This window comes from Furipterus horrens, unplaced genomic scaffold (genome assembly GCF_987537825.1).
Source record: "Furipterus horrens unplaced genomic scaffold, mFurHor1.1.pri manual_scaffold_11, whole genome shotgun sequence".
Classification (NCBI taxonomy): domain Eukaryota; kingdom Metazoa; phylum Chordata; class Mammalia; order Chiroptera; family Furipteridae; genus Furipterus; species Furipterus horrens.
Genome location: NW_028327181.1, coordinates 98,961,740 through 98,972,815, shown reverse-complemented (window position 1 = coordinate 98,972,815; position 11,076 = coordinate 98,961,740).

Here is an 11,076-nt window from a genome sequence, read left to right as displayed (position 1 = left end):
CTGTGGTTCAGTGGGTTGAGCGCCGGCCTGGGAACCAAAGGGTCTCAGGTTCGATTCCCAGTCAGGGCACAGGCCTGGGTTGCGGGCCAGGCCCCCAGTTGGGGGCGCGCGAGAGGCACCCACACGCGGATGTTTCTCTCCCTCCCTCCCTTCCCCTCGCTAAAAACGAATAAGTGAAATCTTTAAAAAAGAAAAAGAAACCCATACAGACACATTACAGAAGATGTAGAAATTAAGGGGAAATAACTCATCTTACGGCTGTTAATCAAGTAACGTCAGCTTTTTTGCAAGTCTTCCTGATTTTTAAATTGCACTTTTCACATTAATGCAATCATTTTGATGCATAATTTAAAACATTTTATTGCACAATTTAAAAAATTTCATACGTTTACAAAAGTAGAGAAAATAGCCTGGTGTACCAGCACGTAGTCATTACTCAACAGTTAACCAACTCATGGTCGATCTTGTTTCCTCTATTCTTGTACCTACCTTCCCCTCCAACATAATTTTGATGTAAATACCAGACAACCTATGATTATACCAGTAAACATTTCAGAATGTATCTTTAAAAGACAAGCATTCCTTTTCTAAAACATATCCGCCCCCCAAATCAACAATAATTTCCTAATGCCACATATTGAATTATTTACATTTTCCTGACTTGCCTATAAATGGCATTTTTAGAAAGTGAATTGAGACCCAGATCACACATTGCAACAACTAGTTAACACACTTCTTACGTCTTTTTTAATCTATTGTTTGTTTGCCTCTTCTTTTCCACTTGGAATTTCTTTTATTTCCATTTCATTTTTTCTCTTTTCATTTATTTATTTATTTATTTATTTTATTTAAGAAACCAAGTAGTTTGTCTTCTAGACTTTTCCCCAGTCCAGCTCTGGTTGGTGGCATCCCCGTGACATTGTTTTAATCTCTTCCTCTGCCCTCCTGTGTTCTCTGCATATTGGTAGTTACATTTAAAAGGTCTAATTAGATCAGGCTTGATTTTTTTTTACAAGACTACGCACGTGGTATTGTGTACTTCCATGAGGAGAATCGTAACGCCTGAGCGTTTCTCATTTTGTAATGTTTTCAGCCATTGACGATCGTTGTGTTGATAAGGCGTGGTAAATGACGATGCCATTTCAGCTTTATTAGCTGGAATACCTGTGAAGAGGAACATCCCTTCGTTGGCCAACGATTACTTAAGAAAGGCACGATCAATGTGCAATTCTTTACCGTTAGCAGTTTTCAAAATAATTGGTTCCTTTGTATGTCCAAAGCTATCGATCGATGAGGTTCATTAACATTATTATCATTATGAATACACATGGGTTTAAATCTATTTGTTCTCTTTCCACTGTAGGCATTATCCTAACAGATGCTACCACTTTCCCGCCTGTGGCCGGTGGGGCCTATTAAAATTGGCACCTGGATCCTTTTGACAAAATTACTAGTCTCCTTGCTTTCTGGTCTGACAAGCTGTTCCAGAATCATCATTATTTTTAAAACAGGTTTATTGAGGTGTAATTGACATACAGTGGATTACATGTATTCAAAGCAAGGAATTTTATGTTCTGAAGTGCGGGGTACACCACAAAATAGTGAGCATACACTCATGCCCCCGAAAGACTCCACATACCCCTTTCCTGTCCCTCCTTCTTGCCCTCGCTTCTCCTGCCCCCGTCCCTGAAGGAATCTCTGACCTCCAATAAGTCATTATGGGTTAGTTTGCATTTTATAGAATTTTATATAAATGGAATCATATCTGACGTCCTTTATGTCTGGCTTCTCCCCCTCAGCATAACTCTCCCGAGATTGGTCCATTTTGTGTGTCATTAGCTGATTCCTTTTTATTGCTGACTAGTATTTCATTGCACGGCTCTACAACAGCCGGCTTATCTTGTCTGCTTGCTGGTGGACATTTGCATTCCAGTTTTGGGTTGTTACAAAGTTGCTATAAACACCCACATATAAGTTTAAATTTTTTTAATTAAATTTTAGAGTGATAGAGAAAAAAAAACATTGATTTGTTGTTCCACTTATTTATGCACTCATTGGCTGATTATTATATGTGCCCTGACCAAGAATCAAACCTGCAATCTTGGCATATCAGGACAATGCTCCAACCAAATGAGCTACCTGGCCAGGGCCAAATGAGTTTTTTATGGATGTCTGTGCTAATTTCCCTGGTACAGACCTGGCACTGCCGTGCCTGGATCATATGGTCAGTGTATATTTAACTTTTAAGAGACTGCCAAACTGTTTTCCAAAGTGTTTATACAGTTTCACTTCCCCGCAGCAGCATGACACATCCCTGGTAAAGCCACTCATGATAAATTTAGCCATTTTAATTGGTATGCAGTGATACCTCATTGTGGTTTTAATTTGCATTTCCCTAATGAGTAATGATGAGTATCTTTTCATGTGCTTACTTGCTCTCTGTATATCTATCTTCTCAGTGTGGTATATGTGCAAATCTTTTACCTATTTTTTTTCCTCACCTGAGGACATGCTTATTGATTTTAAAAAGAGGGGAAGGGAGGGAGAGAGAGGGAGAGAAACACCCATGTAAGAGAGAAACATTGATCAGTTGCCTCTCACATGTGAACCAACGGGGGACCGAACCCGCAGCCTAGGTGGGCACCCTGACCTGGAATCGAACCCACAACCTTTTGGTTTGTGGGACGACGCGCCAACCAGCTGAGCCACACCAGCCGGGGCTTTCTGCCTGTTTTTAGTGGTATTGTTTTTGTTTCTTGTTGAGTTTTGAGGCTCTTTATATTTTCTGGATGTAAGCCCCTTATCATATATGTGGCTTGTCCTTTTGCTCTTGTGTTGTTCAAAGAGTAGATGTTCTTAATTTTAATGATGTCCAATTTAGATTTATTTATTTGCTTGTTTATTTTAGAGTGAGGGGAAGGGAGGGAGACAGACTGGGAGAGAAACATCAATGTGCCAGAGATCGGTTGCCTCTCGCACGCCTCCAACCAGGGACCTGGCGCACAACCCAGGCAAGTGCCCTGACTCGGAATCGAACCGGCGACCCTTCAGTTTGCAGGCCACAGCACTTTCGGCTGCAGGCTTATTGTAGAGAGTTAAGACTCAGAGGACCACAGATCATCAGAACTGGAAAGACTCATGGCCAAGGCCTAGACGATGTGCCCAAGGTCCCCCAAATTCAGATGGCAACCCGGTGGCTGAGCAGAGAGATGAGTGGCAGGTGCCAGTTTTCCTGAGCTTACACCTGGTTCTAGTTTTTGCATATCTGAAATCTGGTTATTTCATTTTAAGTTAAATATTCTAAGTAAGTCATATCATGTGAAAAGAGTAACAGGAAAACAGCGGTTCCCGTCAGGTTGGGGAAGTGAGTTCTTCTGTGGCCTCATCAGCATTTACCCTAAACAGACCTATTAAAAGCTCCTTTGGACTTCCCCCTCCTCCTGCCTCCTCCTCGGAGGGAGTCAGTGCCTCCTGGGCCTTGACCAATAAAGCTGGCGTTTATCAGCTGCCTCCAGCGAAGATCTTCTCCAGCAGAGGCAGGAGAATCTCTTACTGCCTGAGTGGGTGGCCAGACACACCCCCGGAAGGGGCCCGAGGGCCAGGAGGAGACTTGCGGTGGCTCCTCGGCAGGCGCTGTTTCTCTGGGCTGCAGCTTCTCTTCTATAAAGAGGAAGGGGTTGAACTACAGGGTGTCCGTGCCTTGCTGCCTCTGGACCTCCAAAAGGTCTAAAAAATTTACATTTTTAGTAAGCACGGCAAGGGTTCCCAACTTTGGCTGAAACAAGAATCATTTGGGATGTTTATTTAAAAGTGCAGCCCTGGCTGGTGTGGCTCAGTGGATTGAGCACCGGCCTGCGAACCAAAGGGCCACCGGTTTGATTCCCAGTCAGGGCACAGGCCTGGGTTGGGGACCAGGTCCCCAGTTGGGGGCGTGCGAGAGACAACTGATTGATGTCTTTCTCACACAGAGATGCTTCTCTCCCTCTCTTTCCCCTTTCCTCCTCCCACTCTAAAATAAATGCATAAATAAAAAAAAAATTTTTTTTTTAAGTGCAGATTACCCCTCCATAGGGACATATCCTGATCAAGTCTGGGAATAAGAATTTTGGTTGGTGGCCCACATCTGGGGAGACAGTGAATTGGGGACACACCTCTCAGCTGACCAACCTTTCTAACGACTTGGGCTGAGAGGAAGCACCTCCCTTTCTCATCATCTTTCCCCCCCATTAAACGTTTATGGAGGATCTGCATGGCCAGACGCTGTTTTAGACGCTGGGGACGCAGCGATGAACAGAGGAGCGTTTCCTCCGTTGGAGCCGGCCTTCTTTCACTCAGCAATATGCATCGAAGGTTCCTCCCTATCTCTCTGCGGTTGACAGCTCGTTCCTCCTCAGTGCTGAGTAACGGGGCGCCGTCTGGACGGACCACGCAGTTTGCTGGCGCGTTCGCCTAGTGTAGGACAGCTGGCTGCTTCCACAGTTCCGCAATTCTGAATAGAGCAGCTACAAATATCCACGTGTAGGTTTTTGTGTGGACATAGTTTCCATCATTCTTATTTACTCATTTAAAAAAGAAACTTTAGGGCTTTAAGTTTGAAAAAATCGTGAAAAACCACCAACTGCTGGAGGGTTCTGGAGGAAGTCCCAAGAGCCTGCAGGGGCCAAAGATAGAGGCGCTTCTGACCCAGTTCCTTTTTGGTCCTTTCAGATTAACTCAGCAAATGACTCAAACGCCAGCAAACTAATCAAGAAAAAAAAAAAAAAAAAAGGGAGAGAGGATTTACTGTCCAGTAACTTTCAAGAGCTGATTTCTTGTGCATTCCAACTTCCTTCTGTTGCTCTTCTCAGAAGAGCTGAACGCAAGGAGGCTGGATGGGCCGTGCCGCACCGAGGCAGAGGCTGCTGGGTGTCTGGGGCGGCCTCCTGGCTCCCAGCATGTGGTTCTCTCCGGGCAGGTCCCCGCCTCGCCCATCCCCTGCTTCGGAGCCTCCCAGAGAAGGCGTTTCTCGCTGCGTGTGAGGGGAGCCGTCCCCTGTGGCCACCGCCGGCCCAGAGGCGCAGAGTGGGTGCGGCTCTGTCACGAGGGAGGGGCTGGCGTGCCCCCATCAACCATGACTTCTAGTCCCACGAGAAGCGAGGATGACTATGTCTGGGACCCGTGCATCCGGATGTTAAGTTGAACGATAAAACGATAAACGACCCAATAAATGAACGAGGTGAGAGACCCGAACAAACGTTTCACAAAGAAATACACGTTAGGGCAGTAAGCAAGTGAACATCATCAGTTGAAAGGAAATGCAAACGAAAAGCGTGAGGAGACACCGTCACACGTCCACCAGGAGGGCCCAAGCTAGAGGCGGAGAGCGCCAAAGGGCCCCGGGACCCACCCAGGGCTGCGGGAGCGGCATGGAGCAGGCAGTTTAATAGGAAGCTGAACATCTACACACCGAGGACCCAACAATCCCGCACCCAAGTGTCTATCCAAGAGACACGAAAAGAGGGCTACGACAAGGTTTGAATAAGGACCTTCACTGCAGCCCTGGCTGGATGGCACAGTTGGCGGCATTAACCGAAGCACGGCGGGTTCGATTCCCAGTCAGGGCACAGGCCTGGGTTGCAGGCCAGGTCCCCAGCTGGGGGTGTGAGAGAGGCAATCACACACTGATGTTTCTCTCCTTCTCTTTCTCCCTCCCTTCCTCTCTCTCTAAAAATAAATAAATAAAATCTTAAAATTAAAAAAGAAAATTATTGAAAAAAGAATGCTCATTGCAGCCCAGACGGGACAGAGCCTAGCTGTTCCTCGACAGAACACTATGTGATGTGGTACATCCACGCGATGGGCCACGACTCGGTGATAAAAGTCAGGGACTACTGGAACACGCCACATCATGGATGTCTCAAATGTGCATGTCTTTTGCATGTCACATCCCGCGCTGTACAGCCAGCCCTTCTGAGAGCAAAATGAGGTCCCCTGGAGCCGGGAGTGGAAGCACACAGAGCAGTAAGTTAGAAAACGCCACACACTGTGCAAGGCCGGGCAAGGGCGTGGGCAGGACCCAGGCAGTGCCTCTGGGCGTCCGGTGCCCTGTCCGTCCTATAGAAGGAGGGAGACAGGCTGAGCGGGGCTCTGCCTGCACTGGAACCCTTCCTAGTCCTAGAATCCTAGAGCTCTGCGCGGCGTCTTTCCCCCCACCTGTCCGTGTGAGATCAGTCGCCGAACCACTTCCAACAGCCCAGCAGTTCAGTAGGGAAGCGAGATCAAAATCTGTAGAAAAACCAGTACCGTCCCATGTACAAATATACCACTTAGATGGTATGATGTGAGAGGAGTGATTTAAAATACCAACAAAACAGATAAAATACCTGAGAATAAACTCCGTAAGAAACATGCAGAACCTCTGTGAGGAAAACCTGAAACATTTCTGAAGGCCTTGGAGTGGGAAAGGCAGGTGTGTTCTCTCTTGGGCAGGAAGACGCGACATCATAAAGGTAGCTTATAAATCTAACACGCTCCAAATAAAATCAGCCGGGGGCTTTTTATCTGAAAGGAGACAAGCTGGTTCTAAGTTTACACTGAAACTACAAATAAGCAGACTTCCGGTCAAGGCAGAGGCCCAGGTGGACCCGCTTTGTAGTCTCACGCAACCACAAAAAGAATTATGACTAAATCTCAAAACACGTAACACCCAGAACTGTCAGAAAATCGAACTGTATGAAAGTCTGACAACCAAGGATTTAAAGAAGCCACATTCACCCGGACAGGTAGGTGGAGACATGGAGACGGGGCACAGAGGCGTGGCGACGCGGAGTGGCGTGGAGAGACAGTAGCGGAATGGGCACGGGAGGTCTCATGTTCCCGTGTGGTGGATAAAAATCGGGAGGAATACCTTGGGAGCAAGTGATCCCAGCCCCAGGCCCAACTGCACGGCCCAGGATTCCAGCGCCAGGATGGTAAATCCCTGTAACTTCTGGCTGTAAAAACCACTGGGGGTTGGGGCAGTGGGAGGAACTGCTGGATTTTCAGGGAACTCTGCTTAAAGGGCCTGCATGGTCTTGAAACATATGCAAACGCACCCACTCTGGGATTCAACAGCAGGGCAACAGCTGGAAGGGTGTCAGTCACATACAGGGAGTGGGTGAAGTGACTAGAAATGGGGCGTGTGCCGGGCAAACCCCTAGAAGCCAGGCGGCAGCACAGTCCCCTCTCTGAGCCACAGTGAAATGGGTGGTCCCACCCTCGTGATTACTTAAGGCTCTGCCCCACCCAATTTACAGGTACTTTTTACAAGGAGTCAAAGCAGCTCTACCTAATACACAGAAACAAATGAAGGGAGGCTGCCAAATTGAGGAGACAAAGAAATGCGGCCCAAATGAAAGAACAAAACAACACCCCAGAAAAAGAACTAAATGAAATGGAGATAAGCAATCTATCAGATGCAGAGTTCAAAACACTGGTGATGGGGATGCTCAAAGAACTCACTGAGTACGGCAACACATAAAGGAAGAAGTGAAGGCTACGCTAAGTGAAATAAAGAAAAATCTACAGGGAACCAACAGTGAAGGGAAAGAAGCTGGGATTCAAATAAATGATTTGGAACATGAAGAAGAAATAAATAGTCAACCAGAACAGAAAGAACAAACAAGAATTAAAAAAAAAAATTAAGATAGTACAAGAAGACTCTGGGACATCTCCAAAAGTGCCAACATCCAAACCATAGGGGTGCCAGAGGGGAAGAGGAAGAGGAAGAAATTGAAAATTTATTTGAAAAAATAATGAAGGAAAACTTCCCAAATTTGGTGAAGGACACAGACATACATGTCCAGGAAGCACAGAGAGCCCCAAACAAGCTAGACCCAAATAGGACCACACCAGGACACATCATCATTAAAATGCCGAACGTGAAAGGTAAAAAGAGAATCTTAAAAGCAGAAAGAGAAAAGCAGAGAGTTGCCTACAAAGGGGTGCCTATAGGACTATCAGCTGATTTCTCAAAAGAAACCTTGCAGGCAAGAAGGGACAGGCAAGTAGTATTCAAGGTGATGAAAAGCAAGGGCCTACGACCAGGACTACTCTATCCAGCAAAGCTACCATTTAGAATGGAAGGGCAGATGAAGTGCTTCCCAGACCAGGTAAAGCTAAAAGAGTTCATCATCACCAAGCCATTATTATATGAAATGTCAAAGGGACTTACTTAAGAAAAAGAAAATAAAACTATGAACACTAAAACGGCCCAGGTCCCTCGAAGCTCAAGCAAGGGTCCGAAGGCTCACTGCTATCCCGTCCTCTGAAATGCGGTTCCAATCAAGCAGCTTCTCTCCCCCACGCTGCTCCTTCTCTCTCCTCTGTCCCAGCCACACAGGATGGGGTGCTCCTCTGTCCAAGGCCTCCGGGCACGTCCTCAGACAACCTTGCAGTGCGTGCTCACAGTCAGAGTGGAGACCACCTACAGGGCCATCACCGGGGGAACGGGCAGCCCAGTGTGCCACACCCGCCCTGCGCAAGTCTTCAGCCAGAAGGAGAAGTGAAGCCCTCACACAGGCCAGCGCATGGCTGGCCCCTGAAAACATGACGCCGAGCAGAAGAAGCCGGACGCAGAGGGCCCCATACCGCACGGTTCCGTTGATCTGAGACGCCAGGAAGGGCAAATCCGCGGAGACAGAAAGCCAGAAAGCCCGGGGCTGAGAGAGGCGGGGGGTGGGAAGCGGCAGATCGCGGGTACGTGGTTACCTTGTTGGCGGTGGCAGAGATGTGCCAAAATCGATTGTGTGTGAATTATACTGAACACCCTCGAAGAGTGTACTTTAAATGGGTGCGTGGATGACAAGCAAATTGCATCTTATTGAAGATCCTTAAAGTCCGCCCGACCCCCCAGGGCTCTCACGTCGAGCTCCTTCCTGCGACTCACACTGCCCGGCTCCATCTGGCCTCTGGCCCTGCCTGTGTCAGCTCCGCCTTGGACCCTGGTCTCCCTCCCTCTCTCCACTCAGGTCCTTCTGGAACTTGCAGGGCCTCCTGCCCGAGACCTCCTTCCCTGGAGCACGCTCCTTCCTCTCTACGGAGCGACCATCCTGGTCTGCGTTCAGCTCTCAGTTTAACACAACTGTCTGGTATTCCCCAATCTCGAGACAGGTGGGAGCCGCTGCTGAATATCCCCCAAACCCCCACGCTCTGAATATGCGGCTCTTCACACTGAGCCACTGCTCGGCTGCCTCCCCGACAGATGGCGAGGTCGTGGCGCCGGCACCACTGGCCTCGTTGGCAGCAGCGCCTGGGACACGCTGTCCCCACGTCGGATGATGAAGGAGCACCCAGGATGTCCCAGACGCTCTTCTAGCTGCGAGGGGTGCAGCAAGGACCAGGTTCCTGCCCCGAAGGGGCGCTCCCAGTCCGCGGGTGGATGGGCAGTGCGCAGACGCAGTAAGGCCCCTGGCGGAAGGGACGCGGCTGTCCCGGAGAGCTGAGGGAGGGAAGGAGCAGAAAGTGCTGGAGGCCAGGAGACGCCTAACTGCATGGGGCGGGGGTGCTCTGAGCAGAGGCCGGAATGAAACGCGTGACAGTCTCAACAAGCACCTGCCAGTGGCTGAACAAGGACACAGGGCAGCAGGGGGCAAGCGGGGCCTTCCGAGCGCCTGGGCCGTGGGCCTGGCACCCGGAGCCGGCCCCGTGGCGGCGGGGCTGCTGGTCTCGCGTCCGCCTCGGTGCGTGTCGGATCACCGGGAGCAACTCCACCTCCTCCCCGCAAACTCGACGTTTTCAGCGGGGCCACGCAAGTTTCTCCCTCGCTTACAGTTCCCCAGGGAGGCCCTGGGGTCGCCGGGGGAGGGCGGTGTTGTGACAGAGCCCCGCAGTGGGCGGGTGGTGAGTGAGGAATAACTCATGTCAAGTGCAGCAGGCGCGCCGGGGGTCCCTCCCTGCTCTCCTGCGTCCAGCCAGCAGGAGAAAGCGGAGGACCACGCGGGCCGGCCACGCCCAGAAGTGGCACATGTCACTCGAATTCCAGGACCTGGCCACAGCGGGCCACCGGCGGCTGGCGCACAGCACCTCGTTCCCCTCGGCTGGCATGACTTCAAGGGCCCCCTCCGCCACCCCGCCCAGGCCCCCCTCGGATGTTCTGTGCGCCGGCCCCTGAAGCCTCTGCTTCCCTGCCGCTCGCTACGGGACCACCACGGAGCCCTCTGCTCCCAGGGGGTGGGCGGGCACGGCTGGGCCTGGGCTGGAAGCCCCGCACCCCAGCCTGGACGACTCCTCCCTGCCAGGGCTGCCCCGGCTCCTCATCAGCCTGTCTCCGCCTGCGTGCTCATCCCCAGCACACCTGCTGCCAACGTCACGCTGCCTGCCGAGTGGGCTGGGTCTCCGTGTTTCATTCCGAACAATCTCCCCCGAGACCTGGCCCGAGGCCCAGCGGCTCCACACTGCATGCCACGCACACTTCCTGTCGGGACTCTCCCGTCCCTCAGCTTCACACCCACAGTGCGAGCACCAGCGGAGAATGCATGGGTGCCCTGTACAGGAGCCTGCGTGGGAGGCTCTCCGGTTCCAGGACGGCTGAGCAGCGTAGGAGTGGGAAGGGGCAGCTGAAGGTCTGGGGGTGGGCATCAATGGAGCACCTGAGAGTGGGGGAGGGGCCTCCAGCTCGAGTCAGAACACCATGCACCCCAGGAAAACAGCTCACCACAGAAATCGCTCCCAGCTGCGATCAACATGCCTGAAGGCAGCTACACAGAAAAGGGGGTGCTTGTGCCTGTGACCTGCCAGCACAGGTCAGGAGAGGGGCCAGGGCACGTACACAAGCTCGTAGCCCTCACAACCAACCAGTGACCCTGGAGGGAGGCAGGCCCTTTCAAGAGACTAGTCAGACCTGAGGACAGGACAGCTCTCTAAACCCTAACTGTGGCCGGGGGCGGAGGATAGGGGTGCCACACTTTACAGCTGTTCCGCTCGGCTGGACTGAGCTCCACGGACCCTCCGCCAGCAGAGGCTGTGGCTTGCTTTGCCGTGTGGGCTGGCACCGCGCCCGTAATGTCTCGGAGGCCGGCCCGTAGGAAAGAGTAAGACTGTCCTCGGGGCCAGTGTCGC